The following is a 19,169-nucleotide window of genomic DNA, read 5'->3' on the forward strand; positions in this document are numbered from 1 at the left end:
TAATAGAAAATCAGCTCCTTCCCATGTGCTGAAAACTCCATTAACTGGCCTCTCCCGTGTTCTGAACATGGGAAGTTGGCTCTGGCTCCTGCTCTCCCTTCTGTGTGCACCCATTCTGGCAGTGAGTGCCCCAGAAAAGATTTTACTGTATGCACAGCATGCAGAGACCCATGTCTGTGTGGAGGGAGCCGGAATTCTTGCAAAGCAGTCCCCACATCCCAAGAAGGGCCCCACCTTGCAGGGGCTATAACCCACTGAAATTCTGTCTCAAATGTATTCCTTCATTCAACTGATGCTGAGCACTTAAAAAGTGCTGGTGTGATTTTAGGGGCTGGAAATCCAGCAGTGAACCACACAGAAGCAAAAACAACAACTAAACAGACCATAAACAAAATAAAGATTATTAGAAGGTGGAGATGTGCTGTGGAGACAAATAAAGCAGGAAATGGGGACAGTTGATTCTGGAAGAAAGGGCAAGAGGTATGCACTTTTAAATGGAGACATCAGGAAATGACCTAGTAAGGAGGAGAAATTTGATCATATGCATATACTGAAGAGTTTTTGCATTTTTGAAAATAGATGATTGTGCTTTCTGGTGTAACTTATTTTGCAAAAAAGGAACATTGGCCTATTTGATATTCTTTTTTTAATATTGAGGTGTATTTTCCCATTGCTTTTCTACTCTATAATTAGAGACGAATTCCTCAGGCAAAGAGAGCCTGAGGAAAAATAAAATAGAACTTAAGAATTCAGCTAAAATGAAGTTTATATTTATTAGCTTATCAGTGATAATTCACCCCAAAAATCACACACAAAGTGTGAATGCAACAGATAATTTTTATGTTTGGGACTATTTAACAAACAGGGAAACATTTTAAAAATAATCTCTGGTAGCTAAAATAAAGAAACATCCTAAACTAAAAAGCTATCCAAATTCACCAAGCCATGGCCCCAATATTCTACCACAGGTCCCATGAAATTCTCTTTGTGAATAAAGGTCTCATTTCTGAGAGTTTGAAAGAAATTTATGGTTCTGAGAAATGAAACACTGATCTCTGGTGAAAAATGAAAAAGTTCCCCAAACTCAGCAGAAGCAACAATTCAAATTACCACAGGAAATGGCCAAATAGTGTACTATCTTCCTTGGAATGCATGCACAGGGTTTTAAGTAAATGGAAACTGATGTAAATATCTCAGGTTTCCTATTAGCATCTTGTAAACTTAATTGCCTTGCAATCACCCGGGTGCTTGTTAAAAATGCAAAGTGCCAAGATGTGTGTCAGAGTAGAACCAGAGAATCTGCATGATAATCAACTTAGGTGGGAGGGTGGGGTGAATGGAGGGTGGTGAGGGTGAGAGGTATTTTGGTTCCAGAGGTCCCTAGATAGGAAACAGTCATCCTTGCAGTGCACTAAAAATAATAATCACTCAATGTGGACCCCATGAACACTTCCATCCACTTTGATTAGGAGTGAATTTATAATTAAGAATCTACGTGTGCCTTAAAACTAGCACTTATCATTGAGAGATATCAATCAATCAATCAATCAATCAATGGCACTTTTTATTTGGAGATTATTAAGAGGTCAATTGTTGGGTGAAAGCATCTCCTCCTTTCCATCTTTGCTTTTCATGAGGTCCCAACTTACTTGAACCATCCTGGAATCACTTGACTCTTGCCCTTCCCTCCCTGACTTAACAGATGGGTAAATTTGGGAAGAATAACTTCCCTGCCCTGCTCAATTTCTCCTTATATATTTTTCCTTCTGGGAGCAAACTGCTTGCAGAAAGCAAGATTCTCCTTTGCTCTGTATGCCTAATCTCCCGTGGACAGTACTGTCCTTCCTGGATTGTGGAGTCGGGATCCTTCTGACTCCTTCTGGACAGATCCTCTGTGACTATGAGGCTGTCTGTCTGATGCTGGGCTCAGTGGCAGGCAGACCCTGTGGCTCTCCCCCTAAACTACGGCTTCCAATCTGGCTTCTATCATCTTTAGAGAATGAGGCAACGGGAAAGGGAGTGCTATCCCTTGGGTGCTGTCAGAGACTCCTTTAACAGTTAGGAAAAGGGGTATTGCCGGACAAGTGGGTTGAAATTGGAGGGATAATTCTGATCATAGAACTGCATGTTGAAACCAACAAGCCACGTTTGTCTGCCTCATTTTATTTAAAAGTAAGCTTAAAGTTTTTTTTTTCTTTTATAATTTTTATTCTTTCAAAAATAAATAAGAAACGGAAACACAAGATAACAATGCATACTATCCAAATCACATGTTGACTTGTTGAAATATATGCAAGAAAAGTTAATACACAGTGAGAAAATGATCCAGAGCCAACTGACCATCTTAGCACTGGGACATTTACCCAAGTCTTTAAAATGTTGTTCAACTCATCTTTTATCCATCTGATTGGGATTTATAATACAGTGTAAACATCTAGATAGAAAATTTGAATTGAACACCATTGGAAAATCATTGAATTTTACTGACCCTCAGTTCATTCGGCTGTAAAATGGAGAAAAGAGTTTCCACTTCCCATTAAAGTTGTTGCAAAGACCAAACGGGAACATATATTATAGTGATTTGTCAATAATAAAATAATATACCAATATGAATTATTATTGCTACTGCAAATTGTCATTATTTAGGAATTTGATTTCTCCATTCAATCAATCATATAACTCCACTATGGGCATTGCTTTTCCCAGATTAAACAACGATTTATTGATCAGCTTCTACATGCTCTATGAAAGGAGTTCTATAGCTAATAAAAATTTTTAAAAAAATAGAGTATGCTCCATGTGCTCGAGAAACTTTTACTATAAAAAAAGAGATGCAAAACATGCAGTGGAAAAGTAGAATAGAAAAAAATACGAGCGGATATTTTACAGTAGAAATCATAAGGAAAGAGAAAGTTAAAGTAATAAAAGGGTGATAGAAAATAAGATGCTTGATTTTAAAGATCTTGAACTCAGGTGGATGGAGGAGAACAGGTGGGTAATTTCAGGGGAGACAAACACAAGGGCAGTATCAGACAGGAATGAGCATGGGGTGAGTGCTGGAGGAGAGGGGAAGCTGCTGCCTGCCCTGGGTAAATGCCTCACTGAGCATTGTTCTGTTGCTCCAATGTGAACAAAGGTGCTTGCCAATCTTTCAATTATGCTCTTTGGTAAAAATGCGGCAAAACCATGGTTCTAAAGTCTCTATAAAAAATGCTTTTTAGAGTTGCCTTTAACCAAATTTCCCTACGTCTTAGGAAAAAAGTTAGTTGAATAGGTATTATTATATACTACTAAAAATTGCCATTTCTTGAGTTTTATTTATGTTCTATACATACTTACACATGTAAGGTTCTCTGTCCTTAGTTCTTACAACAACCCAATAAAGGAGGCTTGTTGCTATTTTACCTAAGAGAAGGTTGAGTGTTAGAAAAATAAAATAACATGCCCAAACTTGTAAATGGTAGAAACATTTGAGAATTCAAACCCACATCTTGGTCACTATGCACAGACCACCTCTGACCACACCACCCATCTGTAGGGATAAAAATTACATTCTACTCTGAAGGCAAAACACATACCCCAGTCATGGCTAAAATATGCAGTTCCAATAATTCACCATTCTGATGTCATCATTCTTTATGTTCAGAATCATTAAGAAAAGCAAGCAAACAAACATTGCTCTGGTGACATTAAAAGAAAAGTGTGATTTAGCATGGAATTCAGCAAAATTAATATATATATGCAGTAATTAACTGATCACTCAGGCAAACTAATCCCCTTCTTTGATTCTTTCCTCCACCTACTTGGGGTTAAGCTTCTGTCATGTAAATTATCTTGAGTCATTTTTAAATTCTGTTTGCTGCTCCCTGCCTGTATAGTCCTCAGGAAGGAGTGTTGCTAATATCGACTGTACTTAAAGTGCTTAGCTGCTACCATGGAAATAAAATTTTTTGCCTTAATTAAGATATCCAATTTTCCTAGACTTTGAAGGAAAACAGAACTAATATGGAGTAATTGGTAATGGAACTAGGGCAGGGCCAAGTGCAATTTCAAAGATCCTAATTCTGATCTACAGGGTAAGACATTTATTGTTATATTACAAAATGTTTGAAAAGATTATTTTAAATAGGAGTTAAATTAAAAAAAGTTCTCTGGTAGCAAATGGATTTGGGAGGATGGAAAAGCTTTTATTTGTTTACTGTCTTAGAACACACTTTAAATAATTCCATTTAACCAAAGAAAAGGTAGAGAACAGAAAATAAGGATATGATTTAAGTTTAGTCTTTAACCCTCTGCTTGAGATTCCCCTCTACCCTCTGCTACCATAGTTAAGTGTCAAGATAGTTAGCCCTTATCCTTATGTAGAAGATACAGTAAGTAAAACACAAAACGACAACCAGAGTTTAGTGGATTCCAATTCTATGTTGTTGCCTATGTCTGGGATTGGACCTGCCTGAACTGATGTTCTTGGTATCTCAGAATCACTAATGTGTTTGATATACAAGCAGACCTCCTGTGGCTTACTGTGTGTTGGGGATTGACTCATGGCCCAGACAAAAGGCATATTCAAGTCCCAACTTCGGTTAAAGTGTGACCTAATTGAATCAGGTTGGGCTTTAATCCAGATTACCAGATTCCTTTATGAGCAGAATGAAATTCATATATAGAGAGAGGAACCACAGGGAACAGCCAGAAGCTGGAAATCAGGTTTCTGGAACATGGAAAAGAAAGAAGAAAATGGCACCACATGCACTGCCATGTGTTGGAACAGTCCACGAACCTCAGAGAACCTCTTCTGGCCTGCCAGAAGATATGACCCTGGGAGGAAGCAAGTTCTAGCCTCAAAACTGTCAGCCAATAAATTCCTACTGTTAAGCCAATCCATTGTATAGCAGGTATAACTAAAACATTATGCAATACAAACACCAAGCCCAAGAGTGAAGAACACAGCACTGAAAAGAAATCCCACTACCGACACCATTTATAATGAAATGAGTATGAGTTCTTTCTCTAAGAGGAGGTGACTCATGGTACAACTGTCTTGGTAAAAGACCTCAAGCCAGCCTTATCCACTTGAAAATATTCCCTTCATTCCCAGCCCAGGCAGGATTTATTTATGAGAGTTGTCATTTTCCTTAAAGTAATTATTCAACAAACAGGACTTAAATTGCTCCTAAAGTGCAGATATATTCAGGTCCCTCTGGATATACAATGGGGAGAGGAGATTTGTCTTCTTGGAAAATTTTCTCCACTCCCTTTTGATAGCCATCGGAAAGAATAGTTCTTATTATTGTAAAATGTGTTCATCTGAAATACATTAGCTAGGCAAGTCAACTCTGAAGTGTACAGACATTTTACAACTAGAGAATTTCTTTGCTGATTTTTGCATTTTTCCTTGAATACACCTATAAAATGCTAAGCTATGTGTTAGTTTTATTGTTGATGCATTGCAGAAGAGAAATACAATAATACTGAGGGCAGCTTATTATTCTGAGCCTTTATACTTCTGGTCTAAAATCTTGTTAGGGAATTTTTGTGCAGATTTTTAATGAGATGCATTTTCCTAGAGAGCTCTGAGTAATAAATATACAATCTGTATTTTCATTAAAAAATTCATTTGGCTAATTCCCTTTGTGTCTCTTTGTACATTTGCAGTACAGGAAGTAGTAAAACCTGATTTTTCACTCAGGTGATGTTTAGAAGCCTCTGCTAATTTCAACTTCAGTGCACCAGTGATATTTAGGATTGCTGAATACAGAGAAGACAGATGTGTGAAGCGGGTTTTTGTTCAGGTGCTTCAGTCTTCCAATTATTTTATCATTATCCATTTTCCCCTGTAATTTGTTTAAATTTGGAATCACATCTCCAATTTCCCTCACTGCTGCTAAGTCTTCAATCTGCCTCTGTTTAGTCATTAGAGAGTTTCTGTGACCATGTCATTAATATCTATCTGTTTACTGACATTGACATCCCCAGTATCCTTAATCCTATTCAAATAGGTGTCTGGGAAAGTTTTGACTCCAAATATGCTCTCCTGATGTTACTAACCAGGAACCTTAGAGTGTTTCTTTGCTTATCATGGAGATTTCAAAGACAAAACCAAAAACAAAAATTAGCACTTACACAGGTCAGAGTGGAAAGAACGTGAACCCCACCTTTAGAAGACCATTGTTGATTGTAATTCTACTGTTAGGAAGCTCATAAACTAGACAAATCACTTAGCCTCTTTGAGCAAATTTCCTCATCTATAACAGTGAAAATAGAAAATACCTAAGGACTACCCGATATGTGGCAGGTCCAACCCTAGTAGAGTTGAGAAACAAAATATTCAGAATATGCATTAAAGAAAATATGTTTTTGGAGGCTCTGTTCACAATGAGTGGGGATTTTCCTACTAATAGCATGGTAAACAGAGGGAAAGCTGAAGTTATTACTAGAAAATCTGAGTTATAATACTACTAGGCACTAACATTTAATGAATGTGTGCCATGTTACTGGGCACATGCCTCGTCTCAAAATCATACTATGAAGTTGGCATTATGATGATCTCCATCTCACAGGTAAGGAAACTGAGGTTCAGGGATGTTTGGTGATTTACATGGATCTACTGCTAGCATTTTTCAGGGGCAGGATTTGACATTGGGCCACCTATCTTCAAAGCTATGTCTCTTAACCTCTGTGCTATTCAACCTCCACAATTAAGTTCTACCATTGATTCTAGGTGGGTCATTCCATTATCATGCCCTATAATATAAAGAATTTTGACTGGATGGACCTACATATCTTCCTCAAATATCTAGGATTCTTGGTTCCATACATGGTCACATGACTGAGATGCACCCATATTTCTACTTAAGATGAATACGTGCATGCTCCTCAAAGGAGACATTACTCTCCCTCCCTGCTACTTAAATTCATCTAAGTAAAACACAACTATTAGGAAGGCTCAGGAAATATTTATTTGAAATTGTATAGCAACAATTTTGTGTATACCAATTTTCCTAAGTCCATACAGACCCAGGAATTACTTCATCTAGTGCAAAACTATTTCATTTTTTTTTCTTTCAATAAATAATCTGATGCCTACAACATGCCAGGCTTGAGGATGATAAAAACTGGAGCTCTTTGCAAAAGGGTAGTAAATACTGCCTGGCGAGAGAGAATAGGGAGAGCCTCTTCAAGCTGCAGTGAGAATTTCGTATCTGCATGAAATTTAACTTCCTTAAGTTGGATTAAGAGGTATTAACAGTTCAGCCCTTAGAAACAGTTTCTCAGAATCATCAACATCTCTTAACATTGAGCTTGCCTACCTGGTCTTAAACATGCTCCCGATCAGCAGTAAGAAGTGAGAACATAATAAGGAAAAGCCATTCCTTACACATTACAGAGGGCAGGTAAATTTGTGTGAAACCTTTGGAAAACAATTTGGCCATTGTATATGATATACATATATATCAAGAGACTTGAAACTATTCATTCTATTATTTATTTTTCTCCCAACACTCTAACCTAAGGACATAATTCCAAAAACACAAGCAAATTCATACACAAGGATTTTATTACAGATTTTTTTCAAATATGAAAAATAAAGTTGGGAATAAGCTACACATTTTTAAATGAAGATAAGTAAATTATTACCTGCACATTTATAGAATGTAATGTAGGCATTAAAATATTTGTGAAGGATCTATAATCTAATGTAAAAAATACTTACGCTCTAAGGTTGAATTTAAAGTGCTATAAAATTTTATAATATATACATACATTATTATTACGTTCAAAGGGGAAAATTCTGCATGTAGAAAAAATGGAAAGTAAATATATCAAAATATTATCAATGGTTATTCTTTGAGTGTATAACAATAGGTATTTTCATCATATTTCTTTCTTTTTATTCTATTGTAAACTTTCTATAATAATTGTTGACTACCTGTTTAATGGCAAAGCAAAGCATACCTCTTCCCAACACTCAATTTTGGTTTCCAGTGATTTCCAATGCTAGTGTTTTCAAGCTAAAACTCAGTTTCCTGATTTGTGAATATGTGTATATGAAAAGCCTTACAAATCATGTTTGGTTATACCTTTAACGAGTAGGTACTCAACTGGGGGCTGATTCCTGCCTCACCAACCCCATGTTCCTGGCCGTCTCCCCAGAGCCCTCCAGGATATTACCAGGATATTTTTGTTTGCCGGCATTAGGAGTTAGAGGTCAGGGATGATGCCAAACAACCGACAATGTACAGGACAGCCCCCACAACAAAGAATTATCCAGCCCCAAATGTCAATAGCACCGAGGTTGAGAAATCCTCCCTAAAACAGAATACTTAAAAGTTATATTCAAGATTGTCAGAGAAACATGAAGACATTTATTATAAGAATAAACTAGCCCATCCATTACCTCTTCATCCATCCACCCACGCTCACTAGGCACTGAGGATACAGAGATAAGTGCTCCGCCCATGCGGTGCTTGAAGTTCAGTGAAAACAGAAACACATCGAAATCAAGAGGTTAATGTAGTTTGAAGTGCTAGGATAGAGGGCTCTGGGATAACAGAAAAGGGACTTAATCCAACCTGATGGTTTAAAGAAGGCTTCCTAGAACAGTTGGCTCCTGAGCTGAGCTTAAAGGACAAGAAGGAGTTAATCTGGTAAAGAAAGGTGGGCCAATGGACAGTCACAGCACAAGCAAAAGAATGAACCTGAAATGGTACCTGGGAAATAACAAGTGTTTTGATAAGCATTGGAACATAAAATGGGTACAGGAGTGTGTGGGCAATAGGCAGAGTGATTGGTAAGACCAGAGCATCTTTGTTGTCATGAGAAGGTTAGGAATGCTTCCCAGAGGAGAAAGAACATGAACTGAGAGTTGAAGGTTGACCAGATGTTTTCTGGAATAGAAGGAGAGCAGGGGATTCTATGAGAGAAAACAGTATATGCAACAGTATAATAGCTGGAAACACATGAGCTGCTCAAGGGAACTTCATCAGAGGTTGCTGGAATGTGAATTTGGGCAGGAGAAGGGAAAGGAAGGAAAAATGACTGGAGATGCAGCTGGACAGGTAGGCATGTCCCTTATTCTGAAGGTCCTTGAGTAGACATTGAGATGGTATTCTGTAGGTGATACAGAGCCACCGAAGAATTTTGAGCATGAGCTCAGTGTCCATGCTTTAAAAGATCTCTGTTATGAGAATATGAAGTAAGATTATAAGAGGAGTGGAATGGGGATGGATTGAGACAAGACAGAAAATTGATTTAAAGAGATACTCCATCAAAGACAAAATTGAGAAAACATTTAAAAGTGTTCTTTAAGCCTCTCTGATACATCTGCACAGCTCTGGGCCCTGTGAAGATACAATGAAAATTCACACAGTGGTGAATTAGAGTGGTTCCTCCTCTACAACTGAGAAGAAAAAAATAAATCACCCAAATTAAGTGATTTGGGGGACAGTGCTTTAAGGTCTATTATTACTAAGGGCTACTATATACTTTAGGACTAATTACATTCAGATTAAGGGGGAAAAGTGGTATTATAAAGAGGGGAAATTTTGAGCTGAGCTGAAATGAGGAGAGACAGGTGACATTTGGGTAGGAGAAGACACCCTGGGAAAAGGAAATAATGTGAGCCATTCCTCAAAAATCAGAATCAACATGAGGGCTCTACTGAAGTTGAATCCACCATTAGTAATTCCCAAGGATACATGATTCAGAGTCCTGAATGTGTCTCTCCAACTCAGCTCAAGGGCCAGACTCAGCTCAAGGGCCAACTCTCGGAGCCTTTTCTGAAGCCCCCACCTTCTGAGAAGGACTGGTCAGTCTTTCCTACATGCTCCCCAACCCCTGCACAGATGCGAAAACTGGGCAGGTTACTAACCATTTTGTTTGTATGTTCATATGTATGTAAATGAACCCCTATCAGCAAGAACTAAGACCAGCACTGGGCCTGGTACATAGATCACATTTAAAAACAAGGTTGAATGAATGACTATGTTTATTAATAGGCATGATGATGGAAAGAATAAATTCAGCAATAATGCTAACACTGTACGTAATAATTGATATTTGCTAGGTTCTTACTATGTGCCTGGCACTTTGCTAAGCATGGGTTTGACAAATGTCATTAAATTTAATTCTCACAATAGCCCTCTGAGGTAACCACTACTCTTCTCCCAACTTTACAGATGAAACAAACAAGGTTCAGGGCAGTTATGTACCTTGTCCAAGATCACATGGCCAGTAAGAGCTAGGAACCCTTTCCAAGTCTGTCTGACTCCAAAGAATATGATTCTCTCCACTGTTTATATGTCTTCTCTTTCTAAGAAAGTCCAGATTTAAGGAGATTTTATTTTATTTTTTGTATTTGTTGATTCAATGCATATGTCCTATAACTGAAAGACTCACTGTAATGCAACAGTCTGAGGACCAGTTTAATTTGAAAAGTTGGAAGGTATCTAACAATATTAATAAAATGTTTTGGCCTTTCTATGTTTGGTATTTGCAAAGGAAAGTCTTTCATTCACTAGATAAGCATTTATAAACTCAATGAAAAGGGCACAATGCCACCTTATTCAAGAGGCAATGAAACCTGAAATGAAAATCAGTGAGATGGGCAACCAAAACTATCAGTCTAGCGGCATCATTGATTCATAGTCAATGTAGATGACTTAATATATATAACAACCCACCCATGTGGTCTAGAAATGTGTAATTAGGGGAGGGAAGACATTTCAATGAACACACGCACACATGTTAATTCAAATCTCTTGTTAATTTGTCAGATAATTTCAGCAACCCTAAAAAAGGGACTAGACTCTCAAGCACTTGAGGAAAACTGAGAACTCAAAAAATCCAGATAGCTTTCCAAAAAGTAATTAGCACTCTGACCAAAAATTCCTTTTCAACAAGTTCTTTTATTGCCAACTCTAGAATAATGGTTGGCAAACAATGTCAAATCTAGCCTGTTGTCTGTTTTTGTATGACCTGTGAGCACAGTATTGTTTTGATACTTTTAAATGGTTAAAAAATTAAAGGAAGAGTAATACTTCATAACACATGAAAATTGTATGAAATTCAGATTTGAGAGTCCATAAAGTTTTATTGGATCCCAGTCATGCCTGTTTGTTTTTGTATTGTCTATGGCTGTCTTTGTGCTAAAATAGCAGAGACACACTATATGACCCACAAAGCCTAAAATATTTACAATAAAAAAATGCTTGCCAACTGCTGCTCTAGAGTTATGCTCAGCAGATGAGCTAAAGCTCAGCAGGTGCCAAAGAAATCAGTGAAGAAAACTGTGGTGGTTGGAGCTATGTATGCACTACAGAAACACATGTTTTTAAACCTAATCCATTCCTGTGGGTGTGAACCCATTATAAATAGGACCTTTTGATGTGGTTACGTTAGTTAAGATGTGGCTCAACTGAATCAGGATGGGTCTTAATCCTACTACAGAAGGCCTTATAGGGAAGGTCACACAGAGACAAAGTCACAGGGAGAAGCTAGAAGCTGGAAGTCAATGGAACTGAGAATTTGGGAGAGGCCACCATGTGCATTATTGTGTGACAGAAAAGCTAAGGACCAAGGATAGCTGGCAGCCAGCCCCAGAATGCTACAAGCTATGGGGAGAAAGCAACACTTTGATGATGCCTTGATCTTGGACTTCTAGCCACAAAACCATGAGTCAATAAATTTTCATTGTTTAAGCCAACCCATTGCATGGCATTTGCTTTAGCAGCCAGGAAACTGAAAAAAAAAAAAAACAAAAAAAAACCATACTGTAAATATCGTAAGTTTGGCCTTTCAGGTTTTATTACCCAACTAAATGGTTCTCAAAGTGCAGCTGCTAGACCAGTGGCATCAGACTCATGTATGAAGTTGTCAGAAATGCAAATTCTTGGACCATGTCCCAGATCTACTGAACCAGAAACTCTGGGAGTGTGGCCCTTCAATCTGTGTTCCAAAAGTTATCTGGATGATTCTGTTGTCCACTAAAATTTGAGAACTTCTGGTCTAATGCAAGGAATTCGAACACAGAAATTGTTATTTTAACCTAACATAATTGCAAGAAAAAATGCATATATTTGGTTCCTATTTGCGTGCTGGGCACTGAGCTAGCTATTTCACTGATCTTTTTCTATTTTTTATAAGAATTCTGAAAGTTGAAATTATTAACTCCATTTCATGGAGGAGGGAATTGAGGCTTAGGAATGTTAAGTAACTTACCTGAAGTTAACTGAATTAGGATTTAAACCTAGGTCTGTCTGCTGTTCTGCCTATATTCTACCCTCCACACTGTTCTCTGCCCTCTCCCTTATTTTATGGAGAAGGAGAAAAGCTGTTCTGTCCCTGACATTGATGAGTTGAACTGGTAGTATCAGAGCCAGGCCTTAGAGTTCTCTTATTGAACAGAAACAATTTTGCAGAACCTCAGCATTGGACAAGACCACTCTGTGCTGATGAATGATCAAAACAAAAAAGGACCACTCCGTAATCATGTCTGAATAGAGACAGAAACACGAACTTTGTTTAAACCAAAATGACCAGCATCTCTCTATCCTGTCTAATGTAAGTAACTGTTGCTTCATGACCAATTACAGCTTTAACCTTTGTCTAGTTCTTCACTCCTAGATAAGATTTATTCATATAGAATTATAATCATATTCTAAATATTTATATATTTTATAATATATTAATGCATACAATTATATTATAGAATTGAGAACAAATATATTTATATAATATATTAATTTATAGAATTATATTAATTGTAATGTTATTATTAATTATAGAATTAATTTGGAACTTTCCCCACTTCCTAATTGCATCCAATCCAGAGTAAAGGCCAGTTTCCTCAAACTCTCCCCAGAATCATCTAAAACAAGCTCAAATCCTCTAATAAGTCCTTTCTAACACTCTCTTACTCAGCTGCCCATGGGTCCCATGGTGAATGTTCTCTCTCTCTGTAACAAGAAACGAACCCAAATTATTCAACCTCAGGTGCTTTTTGGCAATCTTTGGCTGGAAGGCGTTGACGTGCCTTCCCTTACTCCTCCCCCAGTTAAGGTGCCAACTTGCCCCTCTCAGCCGCTGGTGGTGGTGAGGATGGGTCCCAACGTTAGCAAAAGAGAAAAGTAATAGTCCTCAAACAAATCAATAACAAGCATACTTCCTGGTCCAGAATTTGGTATTTTAAAAATATTCATGAACTTTTAACACCTAATTGATTACCAAAAAATGATTTCAGGAAACTGCCTTTCTTTTTCTAATTATTGGTTACATTCTTTTTAGCTTCTACTGTCTACCTGTCAAGTTCTTTGGTCCCTCAAATGCCACTGTCTCGTGCCCTCTTCCCTGAACTCCTCCTTCTAGATGGGATGGTTTTCCTCTGAGTTTTCTGAAGGCCTCGGTTCCTCTCACCGGCACTTTTAAATCCTGGATTAGTTTATTCATGAGCTGTTTGGCTCTAACCAGTTGGAAAACTTCTTAAGGACAGTAAAACACCTTGTTGTCTTCTACAATCCTTAACAAAATAGGTGCTTCATTTGTATTTTTGAAATTTTCACTTACAACATGGAGTTATTTTTTTCTCAGTATGGAATTGAAAGGACTGCTTTCCCTGATACATCAAAGCCCATCTATGCTGGACTTTGTCAGCTTACTGCTGATGCCTCCACTGAAATTCTTCTCATGGCCATGAGGTTCTAATGAACAAGCAGTCCCAAATAACGTTGGTGTGTGAATGTCTCTACTTTGCAGAGGGATTTTGATGTGAAATCTCACAAGCAAAAATAAAACAACTCAGAATCTTAATCAACAAATCAATAAGGATTGGGATACCATGGAAACTTGAAAGTGACACTGGAAGCCCTCAATTATGTGGCAGGAGTAAAAGTGTACACATACTATTACTGTATGGGGGTAAATGTCATTTAGTCCATAATATTTTTGAGTATCTTTTATATCCCAAGCATTGTGGTAGACAGCAAGTATAATAACACAATCAAGGAGAATGAAGAAAACTGTGCCAAGTCTCCTCACACTTCATTTTAGTTCCAGGAATTATATGTTGTATACCACGGGCCTGTATTTGTACATGCTCTTATCTCACCTAAGTGTCCAACATACAGTCCTTACCTAAGCACCCTCTCTGCATATTAATTTGACAAACATCTCTTCATCCATAAAAAAACAACTTAAGGGTCACCTCTTCCAGGGAGTCATCTCTGATTACTTCCATCTCCTCCAATTAGATTTAATCACTTTCCATTGTTCTTCTATATCTTGGACTTAGTTGTATGGATCTCTTTACCATAATGCATTGTATTTTATGGGTTTATATTGCTCTTCTCTGTACACATGTATGGGTTCCTGGGGACAGGGAACATGTTTAACTCATCTTTGCATCCAGTGCCTAGCATAGTGCCTGGCATATTACAGACAGTCAAGAGATATTTATTTAATGTGCCCATTACTGAGGCATAAATGGCAAATTATTGGTAATTATTGAAGCAGGGTGTCAGGTATATTGAAGTTCATTATACTATTCTCTTTACTTTGTTTTAGGTGTAAATTTTTTTCAAAATAAAAAAGTTCAAAACAATTGAAGACCTTGCCAAGATGTCAGATATATCAAAATTTGTAAGTTCCCATCATAAATGGAGCTACTATATTTATAGCTACAACCACTGTGTTCCACATTTCTCTCTCTTTTTCCTTATAACAAAGATATTTAAAGTCAAATAATGTTGCCCTGAAATAAAATATAATTAAGCTGCTTCAGAACAGGTACAGGAAATGGATATTATATTAAACAAGAATTTCTGGAAAAACTGGAAATTGGAAGTTTATCCGAAGTATTTTACCAAGGAGGGAATTAGACGAACATTTGCCCTTCTCATCTGAATTGCTGCAAACATATAACCAGTGTCTCTGCTTCCACTCTCTTCCCTCTGAACTCAGCTATTACCTATACTCTGGGTGACCCACCTAAAACACTGGTCCATCACATTTCTAATTTCTTCCCCCAAAGTTGAAGACGTTGAGTCAATGGCTCCTCACGGATTAGGAAATAAGTGCATACTCCCAACACTGAACAACAAGTGACCCTTCCAGCCCCATCTCCCATTTCAGTGTTCTGATGTCCATGTGCTTCAGTCATACCACATTCCCTGCCTCTCTCCACATGAGCCATCCACTTTCAGAGGTTAGGGTCACAGCTCAAACTGTTTGCTCAGCCTAGAATGTTCTTCCTCCAGTTTGAGAATTGGAAAATTCTCAAACTTCAAGGTCCTGTACAACAGTTCTTTCTCCATGAAGCCTTCCCTGGAGCCTCTTCCAGAATACATCACTCTACCTATTCTTCTACAGGACATTTCTTGAGTCCATGTCAGAAACTTATTTCCCCCTGGTTTGTTTGATAATTAGTCTCCTTTACTAGCATGTAAACATACTGAGGGTGCATTCCTTTAACATTCATCTTGCACCTTTCCCCTTCTCTCAGTCAACGTTCAACAGAGTGCTCTAAACACATTTAGGATTCAACAAAACATATATTATATGCTAAATTATGAAAGAGTGAGATTAGTCTTGTGTATACTCTCCTCTATTTCTCTTATTAATGAGTGGAGATGTGTAAAACTTCAAATAATTATACTAAAATCTCATTAATCATTTTAATCCTATTTACAAATTACTTTTGTTCTCCAGACCTTGGTGTGCTGTTTTGGAGCTGCCATGTATCCCAGAAAATGCCATGTTCTTTCAATTCATCCCTGTGGGTGCAGACCTATTGTGGGTGGGACTTTTTGACTAGTTGTTTCAATTGAGATGTGACGCAGCCCCTTCAAAGTGGGTCTTAATCCTTTACTGGAGTCCTTTATGAGAGGATAAAAGGCAGAGACATTTAGAGGGAGCTGAGAGAGACAAATGCCCCTGGAGATGCTGAGCAAACAGGAGCTGAGAGCAATGGGAGTGAAGGACCAGCAGACCGCAGCCATGTGCCTTGCTGACAGAGGAATCCCAGATGCCAGCAGGCTTTCTTCAGAGAGGGTATCCTCTTGTTGATGTCTTAATTTTCATGGCCTTAGAATTGTAATTTATAAACTTAATAAATCCCCAGTGTTAAAAACCAACCCATTTTCTGGTATATTGCATTCCAGTATAGCAACTTTAGCAAACTGAAACACTTGGATTCCAATTGAAAGAGAATTACTTTTGTTCAAATAGGATTGTTATCAAAATCTGAATCTAATTTAAATGGGAGCATAAATGCTTCTCTTCACCCTTTTATATCCAGAGCAGAGTCTCACTAACCATCAGATATGATAATACTAAGTTAGCACTTACTGCTTTAGCCCAAAGCTAATGTAGACTTCTTCATTTGAATAACCTCAAAAATACTTTCTAAGTTGATCAATGCCTAGAGTTACACTGGAGGAAATATTCCACAGTGGTATCATTGATTGCTGAGAACAAACACATGCTCAGTATCGTCTAAAAGAAGGTTAATGTTCTACTCTGGGCCTTATCACTTTCACTCCTCCACCAAAAAAGAGCCAATACCCTGGCCATACTCTGGACCACATTTTCTAGGTGGTTGAGTTTCAGTGAAAAACTTACCAGTCTACATTGGGATAATCCCATTTGGTCTTTTTATCATCTGCAGCTAGAAAGAACAAAGGCCCTGATAATCTAATTTGTGTGTGGCTCGCTCTTTGGCTGCCTTTTGTCTTGCTTCTCCACTTGGCTGGTTATCAGAGAGCCCAGGCTCTGTTTCCGCTTAGACACTGCCACTGTTTGAGAAAACATAGGCAGGAGGCCTGCAACAGGTTTCTCATATTCTTGTTGGGTTTTACTGTTGGACTCCATTTGGACTCCATTTGGACTAGCCATTCTTTGCCACCGAATACTGAGTCACAGAGGATCGATATTCAATATAGGCTTTAGGAGGAAAGGGGCCCAGGAAACCACTTGCTTTGCTTTTGTTCTAATACTGTCTTAATCTATAACAAAGTCTGTGTTTTGGCTTAGCTCACTTAAGTCCCATGCTTGGGTTCTACACTTGATTCAGGGTCAAATCCTTATAGAAATTAAGGGGCTATTGTGTGATCTTACTTCCTATTAATTTATTTCCTTCAGATATTTCACAAGGTGTTAGTGGCCAGCTCAGGACAAGATTTGGAATTCAGAAAATTTCCCATGTAGATTTTCACTAGTTCCCTTTCCCAATATTAGGTAAGAGGAGGAAAAGAAAAGTATATTGCAGTAGGAAAAGCACTGTGTAGGGTTCTGTAGTCCTTGGTTTGGTCCTGCCTCTGCTTCCAGTTACTTTTGCCTTCTGACAAATCAGTTGAACTCTCTCGGTCTCAGTTGTCTAACATGTAAAATGAGAGAGTTAGATGAGATCAACGTTTCCTAAAATGAGAGTCAGAAAAAAAAGGACTGAATCTACGAAACCAGGGGTTACACCTCTTATATGGTAACATGTACCTTACATTTTGTCATGATCAAGGCTTCTGCATTGAATCCATTTGCTGAGTTTGCTAGATAATTCCTTAGTATCTATAAATATGTAGGCACATCTATATGCATGCATGTGTGTATAGAAATTTAGATACAGATTTGGATATGGATATATTATAGATATGGATGTGGGTATCCATCTCAAGGAAGACCCTTGTGTGTCAAGCTCAAAATTCTGTGATTCTACTTGGGGAGAGTCAAGTTTACAATTCAACTTTTCATATTGTTGGAAACTCAAATTTGAAGTTTTCATCTGAAATTTTTCAACTTTAAGTGAAAATAGAGCTTAAAGAATAAAAGCTGAGTCATTGTCAGAGGTCTTGATCTTGAGACCTTTGACTTCAAATTTCTAGATTATCAACCTTGGCAATAAAAGAACTGCATGCTGTCTCCTAGCACTGTGAAACATGACTTCCTCAAATATCTGCATGGGGTTTCTCCTTTAGAGACTGCTTCACCTAGCTTTGAAACCCAAGCCACCTTGAGTATAGTGCACTAAAGTTCAATCATAGAAACTGGAGTTACCTTATTTGTATTTTATTGAGGCAGAAATCTCAAAAGAATGTAAGACTATTGTATAGCATTCTAAGAAGTTTGTTTATGCATTGTTTTCCTTCCAGGGGTTAAATAAAATTACCTTGTCAGATGAGAAATGGAAAAAAAATTGTTACTGAGGTTTATTTAATCCTGTTACAATATGATTCTAAGTATTGCCAAAGTAGAACTTTTTGTAGATTGAGAGTGTTTAGAAGATTTGAGAATTATATAAGAACTTCTATGTTCTTTTACTGATCTGAACAGTTAGAATCTGTTCATTAAACCCACCTTGTAGAAACAAGGAAATTCTGCAGATAAGGAATATTGATCATTTATTAACAAGAACAACCTGCATATCAGACATAGTTTGGATGATGCCATCTTACCTACCAAGTCTTAGCTCCTGTAGTTAGAAAGATTACAAGAAAAGCAGAGCAGATGTAAATATTTCCATCTCCTCACATTACACACAATAAAAGATTGTATCCTTATCCAGAAGAAATATTTGTAAGTGTATCAGGAACTCCTTTCTTTCACTTGAGAAGAAAGAAGAGACTGGATGCAAAATTGACATCAAATGATAGGGGTTTAAATGATTCATTTAAAGTATACTACTTCTCTAGAAACATTATTTCATGAAGATTATTTTATATATATATATATATATATATATATATATATATATAATCTTTTTCAAATTTTTAAACAAGTTAATCAACTTTTTTTGTTCCTCAATCTTTGGATAATAAGATTGATTTCAGATAGCAAAAGTAAAATTTATATTAGATGGATAAAATTTTTATCGACAGCAACACTGCTTTCTGTGCATACGAATTTCCACTCAGAAAACAAATGAGCAAAGTGGCTCATTGGGGAATGTAAATGAAACACTTTTGCAAATTAAGTGTTCAAAGCACATTTTTGCTAAGCATCCATTAACTAACTCGACTTTAAACCAAAAGCTTACCCATTTTATATCATAATCAACAACTCAGTTTCACCCCCACACCTCCTAATTCATGAGGCACACACAGGTATTTCCCTCCAAACTAAGGGATTCCTCTGGGAGATGGAATCGATAACGACATGAACTTGATAACCCCCAAAACAACCTG

At 37.4% G+C, this 19,169-nt stretch overlaps 1 protein-coding gene across 7 annotated transcripts in view; it reads right to left on the reverse strand.

Annotated features, from left to right (window-relative positions):
* KCNIP4 (potassium voltage-gated channel interacting protein 4) overlaps positions 1-19,169 on the reverse strand; it is a 1,211,769-nt gene that overhangs the window by 235,191 nt on the left and 957,409 nt on the right. The window lies entirely within an intron of this gene.

The sequence above is a fragment of the Choloepus didactylus genome, chromosome 3, assembly GCF_015220235.1.
Source record: "Choloepus didactylus isolate mChoDid1 chromosome 3, mChoDid1.pri, whole genome shotgun sequence".
Taxonomy (NCBI): domain Eukaryota; kingdom Metazoa; phylum Chordata; class Mammalia; order Pilosa; family Megalonychidae; genus Choloepus; species Choloepus didactylus.